Consider the following 19,559-nt stretch of genomic DNA (forward strand, 5'->3'; position numbering starts at 1 on the left):
AAGCTACTCTCATAACTATCATTTGAGCACAAACTATTAGTATCATAATTATCATTAGATCCTAGACTCTCAGTATCACATTCAGATCCTGGACTCTCAGAGTATTGACTGTTAATACCATTCATTTACATACCATTAAACTTCCATCAATATCTATATATTTTCTTTCATTAAAACTAATAACCACAATATTTTTTACATTACATGTTATTTTCAAATAATCTCTAATAATCAGGGTACGGAATGATAGTTCACCACTAATATTCATATTATTAATTTCACCCACATCTTTGGGTCTATTAAAGAATAGACAAATGTTTCCTCTAGAATCGTTGATGGTCTTATCATTCATTTTAAAAGCTTCTTTATCAATTATATTTTCAAGCTTTGAGTAAATTGCCAGTAGTAGTGGAGAAACTTTTGTCAAATTTACTTTAATAGAGTTATTAATTAACATAGCTTGTCCCATAAATTTAATAAAAGGACATATGTTATTCTCCATTATGGGTTTAATCCAAAAATTTCCATATTTATTTTTGTTCAATTTAACATATTTGACATATTTTTCTATATCGTCCACCGACCGAAGTAGAGATTGATTGAAATTTGTCTTTTGTGTTTTGAAACATTGTATTTATTAGCTAATAAACTTGCGTTTAGTTTAAGTAAAAATTTACTATATAAATATGATAGAAGGATATTTAGAATTTCCAGAATCTCCATATGATAAATTAGAGAATTGTCTGGCTTGTGATACAGTGGGGCTTAATGATGAGGATTCATACAAACAATGTTTATTCTGTGATTATCTTCTAATTAATGACAATAAAAAAAAATATATATATATAACTCTTTTAAATTAGAACCAAAAATGAATTACTTTACAAGATGAATAAGAGAGATGAATGTTAAGTATTATGATGATAATACACCATTTCTTACAAGGGAAGAGACTATTTGTATTGAGGAAATGTATAAGGGTTTAATGATATTTATTATTCAAAATAATTTTAATGGAAATGTTTATACAAGATACTAAATAAATAAAATAATGAATTATTTTGAAATTAAACCTGAACTCAGGATAAAATATAGAGTTTCTAAAATAGCTCAAAAAAAGTTAGATTACTTGTTTTCCAAATATATAAATGAATGATTTTTTTACCCGTTTGGGAAAATAAGATAAAATGTAATAACCATAAAAATATTCCAAATTCATTGAGATGTCTAATATTTGGTTCAAGCGGATGTCGAAAAACCTGTTTGGTTTTAAAGATGCTCCTTCATCCTAATTTTTTAGATTATGATAATTTAATAATTTTTACAAAGTCAAGTTTTCAACCCGAGTATCAACTACTCTCACAAGGTTTTAATGCGGGTCTTAAAAAGGAAGACATTATCGGTTTATTTAAACTTCAAAACAAACTAAATGATTTTAACATTGAGGATATAATACAACTATTTTGTGATACACAGAAACCGAAACCAAAACCCATAACTTGTATTCTCAGTGATAAGATGGATGATATACCTTCACCTCAAGATTTAGATAAATCAAAAAAGAACCTCGTTATCTTTGATGATTGTGTTAATGAGAGAAACCAAACAGTAATGGATAGCTACTATACAAGAGGGAGACATTCTTCTTGTAATTGTATTTATCTTAGTCAATCATATTTTCAACTCCCTCGACGCTCAATAAGAAACAATGCCAATACTTTTATTTTATTTAAGTTAAATTCAATGGATGTAAATAATTTTTGGAGAGATAATTGCTCTACGTTATGTAGTAAAAAAGAATTTGAAAATTATATGAAACACGATTGGAAAATATAAATATATTGTTGTGAAACAAGATGAGATACTAACTGATATTTTACACACATAAATGATAACTATTATTATTAACTAGCGGGGTCACCCGTGGGATTCCCACGGGTGACCCCGCAAGTTTGCATTGACGTTCGTCGATGGACTCGTTCGCCCGTCTCATTCGTTTTCTTGCTGCATCCTGTTCAAATCTGCGTTCTTCATCGATCGTCTCATTCATTTTGGAAATAGAAGTTTCCACGCAGCGCATGAATTGTCACGATCCTCAAGAGGAATTTGTCTCGTAATCATCAAATGATAAATGGCAAGTAAATTATATTGTGGAAAATTAAAGATTTCAAATAAACCTATTTAAAGTGTATTCGCACATAACTAATTTTAAAAAACGAAGAAATATCTCTCGGTAATTTCCTGAAACATATTTTACTTCCGGCTAATAATGTTGAATTAAATAAAAACGAAGAAATATATGTCGGCATCATTGTTGACGTTTTTGTGACGACTGTCATCAAACGAAAAAGTAATATATCTTAACGGAAAAGCAAAAGCGAATTTTTAATATATATCGACACGTTGCCGTCGGTGTCATGTTGGGCGGTGTATGATACACCATGACGCGATTTTTAAAAATATATCTCTGCATTTTCCCGCGTGTGTGGAATGTTCTCAATTATTGCTGACACCGAGTCCAAAACCATCGATAAAAATGAAATCATATGGTGAGTTAGATTGGAGATAAAGGCGTGAGAGAGACTCAATGGCCTTGAAGTTGAAGTTACAGGCGTTTGAGAATTCATTTCGTTCTATAAACGGCAACTTTCATTGGATTTCCTTCCCGTTTTTTTTCAACCGAGTCGAAAACTATGTTAGCGACTGTGAAAAATGAAATGATATATCGAATTTTTAATATGTATCGACACGTTGCCGTCGGTGTCATGTTAGGCGGTGTATGATACACCATGACGCGATTTTAAAAAATATATCTGCATTTTCCCGCGTGTGTGGAATGTTCTCAATTATTGCTGACACCGACTCTAAAACCATCGATAAAAATGAAATCATATGGTGAGTTAGATTGGAGATAAAGGCGTGAGAGAGACTCAATGGCCTTGAAGTTACAGGCATTTGAGAATTCATTTCGTTCTATAAACGGCAACTTTCATCGGATTTTCTTCTCGTTTTTTTTCAACCGAGTCTAAAACTATGTTAGCGACTGTGAAAAATGAAATGATATATCGAATTTAAAATAGATATCGACACATTGCCGTCGGTGTCATGTTGGGCGGTGTATGATACACCATGACGCGATTTTAAAAAATACATCTCTGCATTTTCCCGCGTGTGTGGAATGTTTGTGGAAAATTAAAGATTTCAAATAAACCTATTTAAAGTGTATGCGCACATAACTAATAAAAAAAACGAAGAAATATCTCGGTAATTTCCTGAAACATATTTTACTTCCGGCTAATATGTTGAATGAAATAAAAACGAAGAAATATATGTCAGCATCATTGTTGACGTTTTTGTGACGACTATCATCAAACGAAATAGTAATATATCATAACGGAAAAGCAAAAGCGAATTTTTAATATATATCGACACATTGCCGGCGGTGTCATGTTGGGCGGTGTATGATACACCATGACGCGATTTTAAAAAATATATCTCTGCATTTTCCCGCGTGTGTGGAATGTTTGTGGAAAATTAAAGATTTCAAATAAACCTATTTAAAGTGTATGCGCACATAACTAATAAAAAAAACGAAGAAATATCTCTCGGTAATTTCCTGAAACATATTTTACTTCCGGCTAATATGTTGAATGAAATAAAAACGAAGAAATATATGTCGGCATCATTGTTGACGTTTTTGTGACGACTATCATCAAACGAAATAGTAATATATCATAACGGAAAAGCAAAAGCGAATTTTTAATATATATCGACACATTGCCGGCGGTGTCATGTTGGGCGGTGTATGATACACCATGACGCGATTTTAAAAAATATATCTCTGCATTTTCCCGCGTGTGTGGATTGTTCTCAATTATTGCTGACACCGAGTCTAAAAGTAAAACCATCGATAAAAATGAAATCATATGGTGAGTTAGATTGGAGATAAAGGCGTGAGAGAGACTCAATGGCCTTGAAGTTACAGGCCTTTGAGAATTCATTTCGTTCTATAAACGGCAACTTTCATCGGATTTTCTTCCCGTTTTTTTTCAACCGAGTCTAAAACTATGTTAGCGACTGTGAAAAATGAAATGATTTATCGAATTTGATTTGAAATAAAACTGGGGGAGAGCAAGACACCACGGGCCTACAAAACAGGACTCAAAGCTATGCGAGTTAATAAAATGGTGGATATTTGTTTATAGCCACTCCCAGAATGGGTGGAGCTATGGGTGGAGCTACTCTGCAAACCGAGTAAGCCACACCCCGGACAGACACCCAACAGATAGACAGACAGACAGACAGAATCATCTACGGCTATTATAATATAGATCTTGTGGGTAAATCTGCTTCAGGACAGAACTTTCATAAATCTAAACTCTTGAATAGTAAAAATGAAAAGATTGTAAGTTTTTTTAAAAAACACCCTTTGATTCGTTTTGTAAGTACTACAACCAGAGCAAAGCGACCAGGAGAAGTAGAAGGGAAAGATTATTCCTACATTTCAATGGAGGAACATATGCGATTGAGGAACGAAGGTCAAATATTTGAGGAGGTCTCTCTTGGTTCTACAAAATATTCACATTGTAAGAGTAAGGTAAATAAAGTAAAATGTAATGGTCTTGGGATTTTAGAAACTAATCCTGAAGGAATGAGACAAATTATTAAACAATTGTGTGGTGATGGAGTTAAGATTTTATCATTTGGTTTTGATATCGATGAGGAGACTCAACGCAAACATATGAAAAGCAGAGATACAAGTTTTAGTGAAGAAGAAATAACAACTCGAATTAATACCAATAAAGAATTTGATGAAATATTTAAAGAAAAGGATTTATTTCAACACATTTACTATAATGATGAAGAAAAGGAAAATTTTCCCATTGACCTTTACAATTCATTAAATGATATTTTTCAATAAATAAATACAGAAAATGAATACCGAAGAAAGAGCAAGAAAGTTTAAAGAACATCAAGAGTTGGTTTCAACAGTTGTAAAACAACAGGAAGAGATAAAGAAGAAACGGAGACAAAAACTAACTGGTGAAGAAGCCTTTGAAAGAAAGCAAGAGAAATTTTTGAAAACCACTTTTAAAAACTCAACAAACGATTTCACCTCCAGTTCCCACGTTAGAATTTACTCCGAAAAAACTTCAAATGCTCAAAGATTTTGTCAAATGACAGAGCAAGAACTTGGAGAATTAGAATATGATGATGAAGGATTATTTCGGAAACTTGAGGAGGTAAATCAACCCCCTAATTATGTTGCGGAAGCTCTTCAAAACAATGAATATTCGGCAGGTACTAAAACCAGAGCAGGTCTCATTCCAACAGAAGAACCAGCACAGTTCCATCTTGTGAAAGAAAAGTTATTGATATTTAATGATAAATTGGTGTTCTTAAGTTCTGCTCGACCAAATGTTGAATTAACTCCAAGATTAATGTTTCTTCGAACAAACTCTGGATTCTGCGGTTCAAAATATTTTGAGGAACCACTTGATATGGAAAGAGAGGAAGATAGGGTATATATTGATTTACTAAACTCACTTGATTATGGAGTTTCTGTTGCTGGTAAAAGTAAGAAGAATGAGAAGGAGAAACATATTATTGATGCTTTAAGTAAGCTTGGTTCGGGTGTTAGCTTTCTTCCAAATGACCCATCACAATTAGTTAATAGACTATTATTGTTGTTCGGTAGTAAGAAGGCTGGAAACAACAATTGTTTTAATGAAACATCCGCCATTTTAGACTAGTTGATGAATATGAAAATAATTAATAAATATCAATCCAAAGATATTTTATTAGATATTAAATAAGATGAGAAGCACAATTCTTCGTTTTAATTTCACAACGAGTGATTACACAGCTTCATTCCCTTACCCACTACAACTTGACCCCACAAAAGAATATGAGGCTTCTTTATTGTCGATGGAAACTTATAATACACTTTTTAATATCACAGAGAAAACAACAAGTTTAGTTATAATCCAGGAAGTGGATATAAAACTATAACCGTTTCACCCAGAGCTTACGAGATTTCTCAAATATCTTCTGAAGTCTCTCGACTTATGAAAGAACAAGGTGATGAACCAAAAAATATTGTAATATATATTCAAAAACACACTTCAAAATCAACTATTAAACTTAAAAATAATTATAAAGTTGATTTCACGATTGAAAAATCGTTTAGAGGGCGATTGGGTTTCTCTTCAAAAAAGATTGAAACTAACGGGACGTTTTACAGTGATAATGTCATTCAAATATCCTCCGGTATAAATTCAGTATTAATTCATTGTAATTTGATTGATGGTGCTTATAACGATGGAATAAGAACAAATACAATATTTTCATTCAGCGCATACTCAACCCCGATTGGTTATAAATTTAATATGGAACCAAAAAATCTTGTCTATTTACCTGTGTCAGGAAAAACCATATACAGAGTAAATTTTAGGATAACTGACCAAGATAATCGTATGATATCCTTTAATGATGAAATTATATCCATCAGAATTCACCTACGTGAAGTTTTTCAATAAATAAATAATGGTTATTGTGAGAAAACACGAGTTGGGAAATTATAAAATAATTACAGGGGATGGGATGTTCCTTTCACCATACTATAAGGGTGAAGGTATGTTTCTTGGTCGAGGATACTATAAACCAAAGAGACAACGGGGTGTGGGACATCAATTTAGAAATAAAGGAGATGGGATAATTGATACTCTAATGGGTATTGGTTCAACCATCCTTAAACATAAAGACCTAATGGGTTCAACTGCTTCTGCCATGGGCTCAGTTGAGGGTGCTATAAAGAGTATAAAAGATGCTCAAAAGGAGTCTCATAAATTACAAGCAATCAAAGAAATTAAAAAAGGTAAAACTCAAATATCTTCACAAGGACGACAAAAAATCATTAAAATACTTGGGTCAGGGTTTCAACAATTTTAATGCTATATAAATACAAGTATGGAAGCGATTGATAGTATCTATGATTTGGATGATACGATTATCATTTCAAACTCCACTAAAAAGGAAGACTATTTTTAGGTAAATGCTATAACAGGAACAGACTGGAATTCAAACGGAATAAAAAGTTTTGAAATAAATAATCAACAAACTTACTTGAATATAGCTGATAGTTTCTTGCTGTGTAAATTTAAATTCACTAAGGCTGCGAATAATACTCATGCTACACTCATAAATGATTTCTTCTGGAAAATGTTTGATAGTGTCCGCCTGTATATTGGAACACAAGAGGTTGAAGCGGTTGATTATGTCTCTGCTACATCTGAAATGATGAAATTTACACTATATTCGTTTCGTGATAGAATGGGTAAGGGAGCTGTTGAAGGTTTTATTCCTGATATGTCAACGGGAACAAATGCTGACCCTGGTTATAGTCAAAGGAAGTCAATGTATAATGATGATACAAAAGCAGAGAAAGTTTTACCGTAGCAGTACCTCTGAAAGGTATATTTGGATTTTGTGATTATGATAAAGTTTTGTATGGTCTTAAAATTAGATTTCAACTACAAAGGAATGATAATGTAAATAGGTTGCTTTTTGGGGCTCAAAATGCTTTTGGAGACAATTATAAATTTGTTATTAATGATTTGTGTTGGTATATCAGTAAATATACTCCTAATCATAAAATGGAAGAGATGTTAAATAGAAGACTTAACTCAAAGAAACCACTAAATGTATCATACCTTAAAATAAGTTGTCAACACGTTAAACTGGAACACACTACCTACACTTGGAATTTGGGTGTTTTGGCAGGAAAACCACGATACCTATGGCTCATTTTTTAAAAACCAGATGGAGATGAAGGTACTGATAAGAATAATGTGCTGAGTGATAATGCTAAGGTGAAACAACTTTGGGTTTCTCTTGATGGTACATTTTACCCGCGAGATAGATTGGAAATTGATTGGGAAAAAAATGATTATGCGGAAGCCTACAAGTCTTACAAAAAGGTGCATGAAAGCAACGGTAATAATGATCCTATTTTGGATATGGTTGTGTTTCAAAAACTTTATACAATCTATACAATAGACCTGAGTTCTCAAAAGGAAACTACAAAGTCTAATAGAGTGGATACTTCTCTATACATTGAAAGAGGGGAGAGTGAAGAAGTTGATGCTTATTGTTTGCTTTTGGAAGAAACAGAATTACAGATTAATACAGATAATGGTGTTATGATTAATATCACATAGGTTTTTTCTCATAAATAAATGAGCAGGAAAGAACCGGTATATGTTAATCAAATCAATCTTAATAAATTAACATCTTGTATTCAAAATCAAAAGCCTTGTATTATTAATGTTAATTCAATTCAAAGAAAAGGAGCAGTAAGAATTGATGTTTTACTCACAAGAGAGCAGGTGAAAACACTAAATGATGTTGGATCACTTAAAATTAAAATGACAAAACCTATGTTGAAGAAATATCAATACAAGAGGGAGGATTTCTCCCGTTTCTAATTCCTTTATTTGCTGGTTTAAGTGCGGCGGGAGCATTGACTGGTGGTATTTCAGCAGCGGTAAAAACTGCTAACGAAAGGAAGGCACAACTAAAAGCTCAAAAAGAATTGGAAAGACATAACAAGGAGTTGGAGAAACAAATTAGTGGAATTGGTGTAATTGTAGATTTTGCTCAAAAACTTGAAAGTCTACCTGATAAAGCTAGATTGTTGGTTGGAGATATGCTCTCCTCTATCGCTCAAGCGGGTGTTAAACTAACTAAACGGGGTAATGGATTGTATCTTTCTCATAAATAAATGGATAAATGGTTTAAACAATTTGGAAAGAATACGGCAAATATAGAACTATCGAAGTATTGTAAAACACTAAAAAATGATAATGTGGTTATTTGTATGAGAGATGAATTAATACATATAAATAAGAATACAAAGAATATTATTATGAATTTAGACACACAGAATGGTTCTCATTGGGTTTGTATTCATAATAGTCAGGATAAATATTATTTTGATAGTTATGTTATGCCACCACCTGTTGAAGTAATACAATTCTTACAGAATGGTGTTTATCAAACATTTCAAGTTCTAGAAATTAATTCTAAATGTTGTGGTCAATTATGTTTATATGTAGGGGAAGGTGGGGCAAGTTGAGCATAGGGGTAAGTTGAGCCACCACCTCCCAGCCAGTTATGAATGAGTCAGACTTTGTGGTGGCGCCATCTATCGATGCCCCATTGCATAACTCCAAAGTCTGCCATATTGTTTTCTAAATTGAAACAGAAACCAGTGTTGCAGAGGGAAAAATCAAATTTTCAGCCATAAAAGTAAAAAGGTGTAAAATAGGTAAGTTCACGTTTCTTCCATATGCAGCATAGATATAATATGGATATCAGATGACAATTGTTAGTCCAGGTATGTGTCTCCATTCTTGTCATAGACTTTAATACGATGGATGCATAGAATATGTGTGTATGTGGAGACATCTCAGAAAGTTCAGACTGGGGTAAGTTGAGGCAGACCCTACGGGGCAAATCGAGCCATGGCTCAACTTGCCCCATAGGGTCTGGCTCAACTTGCCAACTCATGTTGGTGGAGATAATAATCACCATCTGATGTTCACCCATTTCCGAAAGCAACAGCAAGAAAGGAAACGAAAGCTGGTCGCAAAAAGGCAGTACAAAGATTCTGACTGACACCCCAGTACGCCAGGAGCTTGCAGCCCTATCTGAAAATCGCAAATGGAAGCCATCAGCCAAGAAATCAAAGAGATGCTTGTTCAAAGATAATGGGAAAAAGACATGTCCCCCAAGATCAAAAACCCCTCGTTCCAGTGAGACAGATGGTGATTCAGAAGTTGAGTATGATGACGAATCAGATGTGGACAGTGATATGGATATCATTGAAGGTGACTTTGTAGTTGTCAAATGTGCTGGCAAATCAAGATTTGTGCATTACATTGCTCGGGTTGATGTACTGAATGGAGAGGAATTTCAGTTTGAAGGTGTCTTCCTGCAGAAGGTTGCTGGAAAAGTTGGATCTGACAACCCAGTGTTTGTTCCAAACCCAAAGGATGAAGCAGGATTTGAACTGGAAGACATCGTGCATAACCTGCCACAGCCTAAGTGCGTTGGCAGTTCTGCCCGTTGTTCTGGACAGCTTGTGTTCAATTGTGACTTGTCAGTTTGGCAGCTTAATTGACTTGATTTCTGACATGTTTTAGTTTTAGTTCCAGATCCAAATGATGAAGCTGGCATTGATGAGCAAGATATTGTGCCTTAATTGCCACAGTCTGACTGTTGGCCTTTCTGGGTGTATTTGGGACACTTTTGTTTTATTGTGACTTAAAACTGTGGCAGCTGTTTTCAACTCAATCCAGCTGCCACATTGAATTATAACCATGAACACAAGGTACATGTAAATATTTCATTCAGTGTTGTAACAAGTACATTAAATATTTTTCAGGCAGACCAATTTTTGTACTTCAGTTATCTTTATTTGGGGCAATGATCAACTATTTGGGATACTTTTTGTTTAATTGTGACTTGAAACTGTGACAGGTGGATTGAGTTGACTTTTCTTACCACAGTTGACAATCTTGTTTTTCTATGAGAGTGACTCAATTTGTTCGTAACTGATTACTATAACCATGAACACAAGGTAATCATTTCGTTCAGTGTTGTAGAACTTTACAACATTAAATATTTTTCTGGCAAAACAATGGTTTTCTACTTTAGTTATCCTTATTTGGGGCAATGATCAACTTACCCCTATGTGGTACAACTTACCCCAGAGGTTGGATCAACTTACCCCTCAGGTGGGGCAAGTTGAGCCATTTGGCCTCCGTTTTTTCAAAGGTCACAGTGACTTTCAGTGTGGGGATAGAAAGTAAGAACAAGCTACAAAATGTTTCCAAAGGATTAAATTAGAAGGCAAGATACTAATTTGTGCAAGATCATCAGTAAGTTCAGTCCTAACATTCCAAGAACAAAAACTGGCTCAACTTGCCCCACCTTCCCCTATTATTTCAACTCAACAATAATGAAAATTTTTATGATATCATTTTTAATCTAATATAAATGCCTTATGTTGGAAAAGATGGTTCTATCTTTGGAGAATCCTCTCAGGATATTGATTTATCAAATTATTATACAAAGGCACAGGCTGAACGACAAAAATATAGTATAAGTAAAAATACTTATAATGACTTATAATGAATACATATAATGAAGAATACTTATAAATTAATCAATTATCCAAACCCTACAGATGCGAATGACTTAATTAGATTCAGTGATTTATCACAATATATATTTTTTTAGAAAACAGCACGTTTTATTAAACAAGTAAAATTTACAACCACAACACCTGGTTATACTGACCATACACCTTTCCTCATTGAATTTAACTACCTGCTTACAATTGAATTTTAAAAAGAAGGACATATAGTTAATATGCGAATTAGTAAATGGGGGTATGATATGCCTGATTTAGGGTATAATTGGTATTTTTCAATAAACTTAGAAGACCTACATGATTTGAATCAGTCTCGTAAAGAAGAATATTATCCGCTTGGCGAGGATAAGGATTTATGTGGAAGTACAATTAGTAAACAACAAATACATGATTTTAAGAAAAGAAAAATATATGATAGTATAGCGATGGTTAGCATGACAAAGAAGGAAGGTAATGAGATAAGGATAGAAAGCCGAGGAATACAAACCGATTTGGTAGTGGGAAGATGGGGTGGTATTACCTGTCATCATATTAATCTCACATATATTCTGATACATAAATGGCAGGAAGAAGACTACAAGAGATTTATAATTTTTGTATTCAAGGATACCTACAAGAAAAGGGTGCTCGGTATTACATACCTTATGATTTGGAGTATATACATGGGAATTTTGTCATAAAAAACTGGCCTTATACTGATATTGCTAAACCCACAAATAGAGACTTGTTTAAAATATTAAATAAAAATGAACTTCTCAAAGTTATGAAATATAAAACTCTTTTAGAAATCATCAACAAATCTTATTGGTATCCTATTATGAGAAAAATAATTATAGATACAAGAATATCTCAAAATCCAGATGAGTATATGCATAATATTCTTTGGGGCTCAAACTCAAGGGTAGCAAGGGATGAGGAAGGAGTTGAAGAAGAGAAGGAGGAAAGAGAGAAAAAGGAGAAGGAGGAAAGGGAGAAAAAGGAGGAGGAAAGGGAGAAAAAGGAGAAGGAGGAAAGGGAGAAAAAGGAGAAGGAGGAGAGGGAGAAAAAGGAGAAGGAGGAGAGGGAGAAAAGGGAGAAGGAGGAGAGGGAGAAAAGGGAGAGGGAGGAAAGAGAGAAAAGGGAGAAGGAGGAAAGAGAGAAAAAGGAGATGGAGGAGAGGGAGAAAAAGGAGAAGGAGGAGAGGGAGAAAAAGGAGAAGGAGGAGAGGGAGAAAAAGGAGAAGGAGGAGAGGGAGGAAAGGGAGCAAAGAGAGAGGGAGGAAAAATAAAAAAAAGATGGAAATCAGTGAGATTCGTAAAAGATTGAGTGTATTACAGCAAATAAATCAATCTCAACACACCAAAGAGGAAAATAAAGAATTAACGACTCTTACTAAGATAATGATTTTAAAAATGGTTGAGATGAGTTCAGCGAGGAGATTTACATGAAGAAGACAAAGGTCATATAGTTGATGATGTTGGTGTTATTGACTTTCGTTAGTTTTTATTTGTAAATAAATGGAGGAGAGAGTGAAGGCATTCCTAAGGATTCTTTATGTTTTAAAAATTAAGATAGAAATGTATATGTTGAAAACCAAAAAGGTTTTGATACTCTGTCGGAATTTTTCTGATAAATAAATATGAGTTATTGTCTCAAATGTAAAAAGAAAACCAAATCTAAAAATATCTCTTATGTTAAAGCTAAAAATAATAGAGTTTATCAAAAAGGAATATGTGAAGTGTGTGGCTCTAAAAAGTGCCAATTCATCTCTCCTAAAAGTGGAGGAGACATACAAAAGTTTCTGTCAGGAAGTAAATTTACAACAACTGGAATTCCTGGGGAACTACATCTACCTGGATATTCTTTCTGTGGTCCTGGAACAAACCTGGATAAAAGATTAGATGAGGCTGACAATCCTAAACCTTGGTCCAAGCCAATTATTAGGGTTGATGACGTGTGTATGAAGCATGATATTGCTTATGGGAATACCACTACATTGGATGAAAAACATGAAGCAGACAGAGAAATGTTGTATAATTTGTCCTTGATACGAAATCCTACATTGAGAGAGAAAGTTGATAGGTTTATTGTGAAAAAAATGATAAGTGCTAAATTGAAACTTGGTCTTGGTTATTCCCCAAAAAACTATTAAACTCCAATGATGTTATCAAGACTGAGGAGCTTTTGGCTAATGAATTACATAAACCTATAATCACAAAGTTTAAAAGAAGGAAAGTTTATTCTAAATACACCGACCACATATGGTCCGCTGATTTAATCGAAGTAAATAATGATAAGGGATACAGGTATGCTTTAACCGTTATTGATTTGAGGAGTAGATTTGCCTGTGTTGTTCCTTTGAAAAACAAGAGAGGTAATACTTTAATGTTAGCCTTTAAGCTAATATTTGATAGGGATAAAAGGAAACCAAAGAAGTTATGGACTGATGAGGGAACAGAGTTCTATAACAAAATATTTATGAAATTTAAGTTATACCTTTAAGGGGGAGTTAAACTTATACCTTGAAGTTAAACCCTTAAGGGGGAGGGTATTAAATTATACAGCACCTTAAATGAAGGAAAAGCAGTTGTTATTGAGCGTTTTAATCGTACTTTGAAAGAGAAATTATAAAAAAAATTCACACAACTCGGTTCTCAACAATGGGTGTATTTAATTCAGGATATTGTAGATAATTACAATAATACCGTTCATTCATCAACAAAATCAAAACCGTCAGAATCATTTGCAAAATTAGAATATGAAAAGGAGATTAATTTGAGAAAACCCAAGTTCAAGGTTGGTGATATTGTAAGAATATACAGATGGAAAAGCCATTTTGAGAAAGGTTAAACAGAGATGGACTAATGAATTATTTAAAATTGTTGATGTAATGGATACAGTCCCTTGGACTTACAAATTATATGATATGAATGGGGAAGAAATCTTGGGTTCATTTTACTCACAAGAATTACAAAAAACACAAGTAAGCAGATAATACCCTTGAAAATAATAAATAAATAAATAAAATGTAATGGGGATACGTTCTTGAGATCTGTGAACCCCAAACACAGAATCCCTCAACTTTTCAGTTGGGGCTTAACTTTTGTGTGTGTGTACAATGGGGATACGTTCTTGAGATCTGTGAACCCCAAACACAGAATCCCTCAACTTTTCAGTTGGGGCTTAACTTTTGTGTGTACAATGGGGATAACGTTCTTGAGATCTGTGAACCACAAACACAGAATCCCTCAACTTTTCAGTTGGGGCTTAACTTTTGTGTGTGTGTATGTGTGAGTGAGTCATAATAATATACAAACCCTAACCCAACCCCATCCCTAACCCAACCCCATCCCTAACCCAACCCCATCCCTAACCCAACCCCATCCCTAACCCAACTCATCCCTAACCCAACCCCATCCCTAACCCAACCCATCCCTAACCCTCACATTCAAAATCCCAACCCTAACCCAACCCCATCCCTAACCCAACCCCAACCCTAACCCTCACATTCAAAATCCCACCCTAACCCAACCCCATCCCTAACCCAACCCCATCCCTAACCCTCACATTCAAAATCCCACCCTAACCCTAACAGAATCTTTTTTTTCTTCTTTTTTAAAATACGTATTTCATTTTTTTTCCCCTCTTCCTCCAATTCTGTCTTTCAAGGCTTTCAAGTTTGAAGAAGTAGAAATGGGAAGAAAGAATTTTCCAGCATTTTCTTCCTCGAACTTTCTTGATATTGCTTAAATCAAGCGTCATTAAACAAAGAACATTGTTCATTGCTTTAGAATCCAAAGAGTCTCCAAGATGGACCCCACAGGTAGAGTTTCCAAAATAAATCCAACTTTCCAAGTTCCCAAGGTATAACCACATTCCTGTTGAGCCTCCAAGATAGGTATCACATTCCGAGTCATCAAAACAAAACCCCCATTCCGAGTCTCCAAAAATATAACCATCTTTCCAAGTCTCCAAGGTAGAACCACAATTTTCAGAAATATTGGGGGTTTCCGTGATAAGTCTCACATAGTATAACTGCGGACCATCAGGGAAAACTTCCCTTTCCCAATTTTTTAGGGTTTCTATGATGTGTCTCACATAGTATAACTGCGGACCATCAGGGAGAATTCCCGTTTCCCAATTTTTTAGGGTTTCTCTGATGTGTCTCACATAGTATAACTGCGGACCATCAGGGAGAACTCTCCTTGCCCAATTTTTTAGGGTTTCTGTGATGTGTCTCACATAGTATAACTGCGGTCCATCAGGGAGAATTCCCGTTTTCCAATTTTTTAGGGTTTCTATGATGTGTCTCACATAGTATAACTGCGGACCATTAGGGAGAACTCTCCTTGCCCAATTTTTAAGGGTTTCTGTGATGTGTCTCACATAGTATAACTGCGAACCATCAGGGAGAATTCCCGTTTTCCAATTTTTTAGGGTTTCTATGATGTGTCTCACATAGTATAACTGTGGACCATCAGGGAGAACTCCCCTTTCCCAATTTTCAGAAATTTGTGGGTCTCCAATGTATGACTTGTATTCTGGCTCATCAAGGGAGAACTTGTTCAGTGGGTTTTGTTTTGATAACTCACAATAAGTATCATCATGGTCAAACTCTTTTTCGGGATTTTGTGGATCTCCAAGGTATAACTCTTTGGGTGGGTCATCAAGGTAGAACTCGTTCTGTGGGTCTTGGTTGTTCAAAATGTCTTCAAACAAAAAAATAACTTCATCCCAAGTTGTGTTAAAAGCAGAATTTTCATTTCGTATCTCAGATACAATTTCCTGTGAAAGAAAATAACAATGTATTAATTTAATACAATATTTTTATTTGTATAAATCAAGCTCTATGAATATTAAAATAAACTTTGTTAACTCTTACACGAGTCTCATCGAAAAAAAAAATAAAAAAAAAATTAAATAAATAAATAAATAAACAAACTTACCTCCATTGATAAGAGGTTCGAGTCCAGTTCATCAATCTGAAGGTTGAGTTCTACACAGGTAGTTGGACTCCACGGAATAGCAAAGTTATCCCATTCCATTTCGGCATAGTAGTCCATTCTCAAGTGAAGCAGAAAGCGTATTTGAAAAAGCCTGTGTGGTCGGTGCCTTTTCTAAGAAGGACTGGGTGTGTCATTTCCTGTGGAAATTCCCTGGGCATGTCTTAACTGGAAATGATGTGATGGAAATTCCCTGAAAATGATGTAATGTCTTAAATGAAAATGATACAATGGCAGAGTTTATAAGGTGGGTGGGGCTTAGCAAAAGGGGCGGGGCTTAACAAAAGTGGGCGGGGCGTAGTAAAAAGTGGGCGTTGCTTAACAAAAAGTGGGCGGCGCTTAACAAAAAGTGGGCAGAGCCGACCAAAAAGTGTGTGGCACTGGAGGCGCTCAAACAAGAACATTGAGGGAGGTTTATCATTTTATCTTAACTCAGTTAAAATATCTTAATAAAGAACCAAACGCAAACATCTTTTTTGTTAATGTATTAGATGGTGATGGTAGTGGTAAGATAATTAAATTATTTCCCACACAAAAACAAATATTTGTAGGATCATTGTTTGAGTGGTCTACTCGGGATCATTGATATTAAGAGAGTGAGAGGGAGCAAATATTCGTAGAATCATTGTTTGAGTGGTCTAATGAATAACATTGAGAATAAGAGTATGTCAAAAGGCTAAAAGGTTCGTAAAGAACAGGGTGGGAGAAATAGAGGTGTTAAGGGGAAATGAGGGTGAGAGAAAAATTTACATGTAAGTCAATGGGAAAATGAGGGTGGTCCAGGAACAACATTATTACCCTACTAAGGTCAATATTTGGTACGGTTATATTTGTCAACCCTCATTATTCTAATTGAAACAATTTTGACTCTGTAGACTGAAGAGTTTAACGAGATTAAATTGTATTAATCGTTGGTGCAGTTTACTCTTACCAAAGGTGGATGGTTATGTTTTCACACATTTCTGTCTGCCTGTGAGCAGTATTTCTCAAAAAGTTGTGGACGAATTCAGACGAAATTTGGTGGACACGTTGGGTGTATGCCAAGGACGAAATGATTATACTTTGGTGAAGATCTGGATGAGGTCCTGCCTGATACGATCATTTTAATTTTTTAAAAAGTGATTCTTCACCATTGAGAGATGGGATCAAAAACGATATACAGCATGGTATTTTAAAAAGTTGTGGACTAGTTACGACAAAACTAGGTGGATGAGTTGGATCGGTGACAAGTACGAGCTGATTCGATTCTGTTTCAGGTCTGAATCCAGACCCAGCCTCTTAGTGGGATACAAAACGTAAACTGTTTAAATATGTGCTCTACCGAGTACAAAACGTAAACTGTTTAGATATGCACTCTACCGAGTACAAAACGTAAACTGTTTAGATATGCACTCTACCGAGTACAAAACGTAAACTGTTTAGATATGCGCTCTACCGAGTACAAAACGTAAACTGTTTAGATATGCTCTCTACCGAGTATAAAACGTAAACTGTTTAGATATGCGCTCTACCGAGTACAAAACGTAAACTGTTTAGATATGCGCTCTACCGAGTACAAAACGTAAACTGTTCATATATGCGCTCTACCAAGTACAAAACGTAAACTGTTCAAATATGCGCTCCACCAGGTACAAAACGTAAACTGTTTAGATATGCGCTCCACCGAGCACAAAACATAAACTGTTTAGATATGCGCTCTACCGAGTACAAAACGTAAACTGTTTAGATATGCGCTCTACTGAGTACAAAACGTAAACTGTTTAGATATGCGATCTACCGAGTACAAAACGTAAACTGTTTAGATATGCACTCCACCGAGTACAAAACGTAAACTGTTTGGATGTGTGCTCTACTGAGTGCTATTCTAGTTTATAAATGGTGTGAATCATTCTTCAAGTTTATCTTGTAACTCTCATATTATATTGTTCTTTCCTGATATACTTGAAGTTTGTTTGTGGGGTGTCGATCTAGCAAGTTGAATATTTTTAAGATGTATGAAAGGTCGTGGTGGAGCTAAAATGTCATGGGGCTGAATAATTTCTGCACAGAAATATTTTCACTGACGAACTGAACTAAGTAGTTGAAAAGCCCATGAAAAATGATGGGTTGAAATAGTTTATTCGATGGTGGAGCCTTGCGAGCGTGCCAAACATCAGAATCCTCCAACTTACGAATTTTTGTTTCCTCTGGGTCATTTTTGTCTTTTGTGTCTTCAAGGTATTTTAGGTATTCACTGTCTTTTGGGTACTCAGTGTCTTTTTCAGGGTATTTTGGGTGTTGTGGGTCCTCGGGGTCTTATGGGTGCTTGGGGTCTTTTGGGTGTTTTGGGGACTCGGGGTTCTTTTGGTGTTTTGGTTCCTCGGGGTCTTTTGGGTGTTTTGGTTCCTTGGGGGTCTTTCGGATCTCTTGTGTCCTCGGGGTCTTGTGGGTCTTCGGGGTCTTTTATGTCTTCAGGGTCTTTGGGTCTTTAAAGGGAAACCCAAACGCTTAGACCACCTGGACAGTATTCTTTCCCATAATACCCCACAAAATATATTGTCTTTTTCCGATTGCCAATTTATAAAGTGGGTAATTTTGTGAATAAAAGTCAAAATATTCTTCCTCCTCGTGATTTGCTGTGATGTCACACCAAGAAGGTGATCGCCATTTCTGTGTTGCTCACGGGTCACATCATGCTACGATTTAACTGAAACGGCAAATAATTTCTGAATTGCTACAACATTGCCGGGTAGATGATTCCTTGGTGGTTGTGCTCATACAAACCAAGATGGTTTCGTACTGCACCAGTCACCAAGGGCAAAAGATCTGAGGGTTGCTAGAAATTGGACCAGACTTGTCCAAAATACCCAAGTGAGGATCGGGCCTGCAAAATGTTCGCCTTTGTGTTCGGAACATTTAACAGGGCACTTTTATGAAACAACAGAGATGGCTCGATCATGTGGTTATCCGCCACAATTTTAGTGGATGCCAACCCCATCACTAATCGGAAGAAACAAGCATCACACAAATCTGAAACACTATCTCTGCTGAGCTACCAGCATATGGACATGGGTAATTTGAGTAGACACCTGTGTTGGTCTGCCATGCCCGATCTCACCTTGCTAGATGCTGGCTAACATTGCCGCCACCTTGCCCTACGCATCGGAAGAGCTCAAAAACCCTAGCTAACAATACCCACAACCACCCCACACCCACCCCTCCCCCGCTCCACCATCCCACCACAATCCCTCATCCATCACCACCCGAGCTAAAATACCCACGACCACCTCACACCATTCCCCCACTATCCCCCATCAATTGTCACCCGAGCTAAAATACCCACGACCACCCCCCACATCCCTCCGCCCACTCCACCTTCC

General features: G+C 35.5%; 1 protein-coding gene across 4 annotated transcripts in view; it reads left to right on the forward strand.

Moving 5' to 3' along the window:
• Positions 1-19,559, forward strand: part of LOC137417749 (interferon-induced protein 44-like) — a 195,503-nt gene that overhangs the window by 14,897 nt on the left and 161,047 nt on the right. For 2 of the 4 annotated variants that reach the window (XM_078770711.1, XM_078770718.1), the window contains exon 1: positions 17,014-17,018. The exons of the other annotated variants lie outside the window; for them this stretch is intronic. The gene's annotated coding sequence lies outside the window, so the exon portion shown is untranslated. Of the gene's footprint in view, positions 1-17,013; positions 17,019-19,559 lie in introns of those variants that run through there. 4 annotated transcript variants of the gene reach the window in all.

The sequence above is a fragment of the Myxine glutinosa genome, chromosome 1 (genome assembly GCF_964187855.1).
Source record: "Myxine glutinosa chromosome 1, kmMyxGlut1.1, whole genome shotgun sequence".
NCBI lineage: Eukaryota > Metazoa > Chordata > Myxini > Myxiniformes > Myxinidae > Myxine > Myxine glutinosa.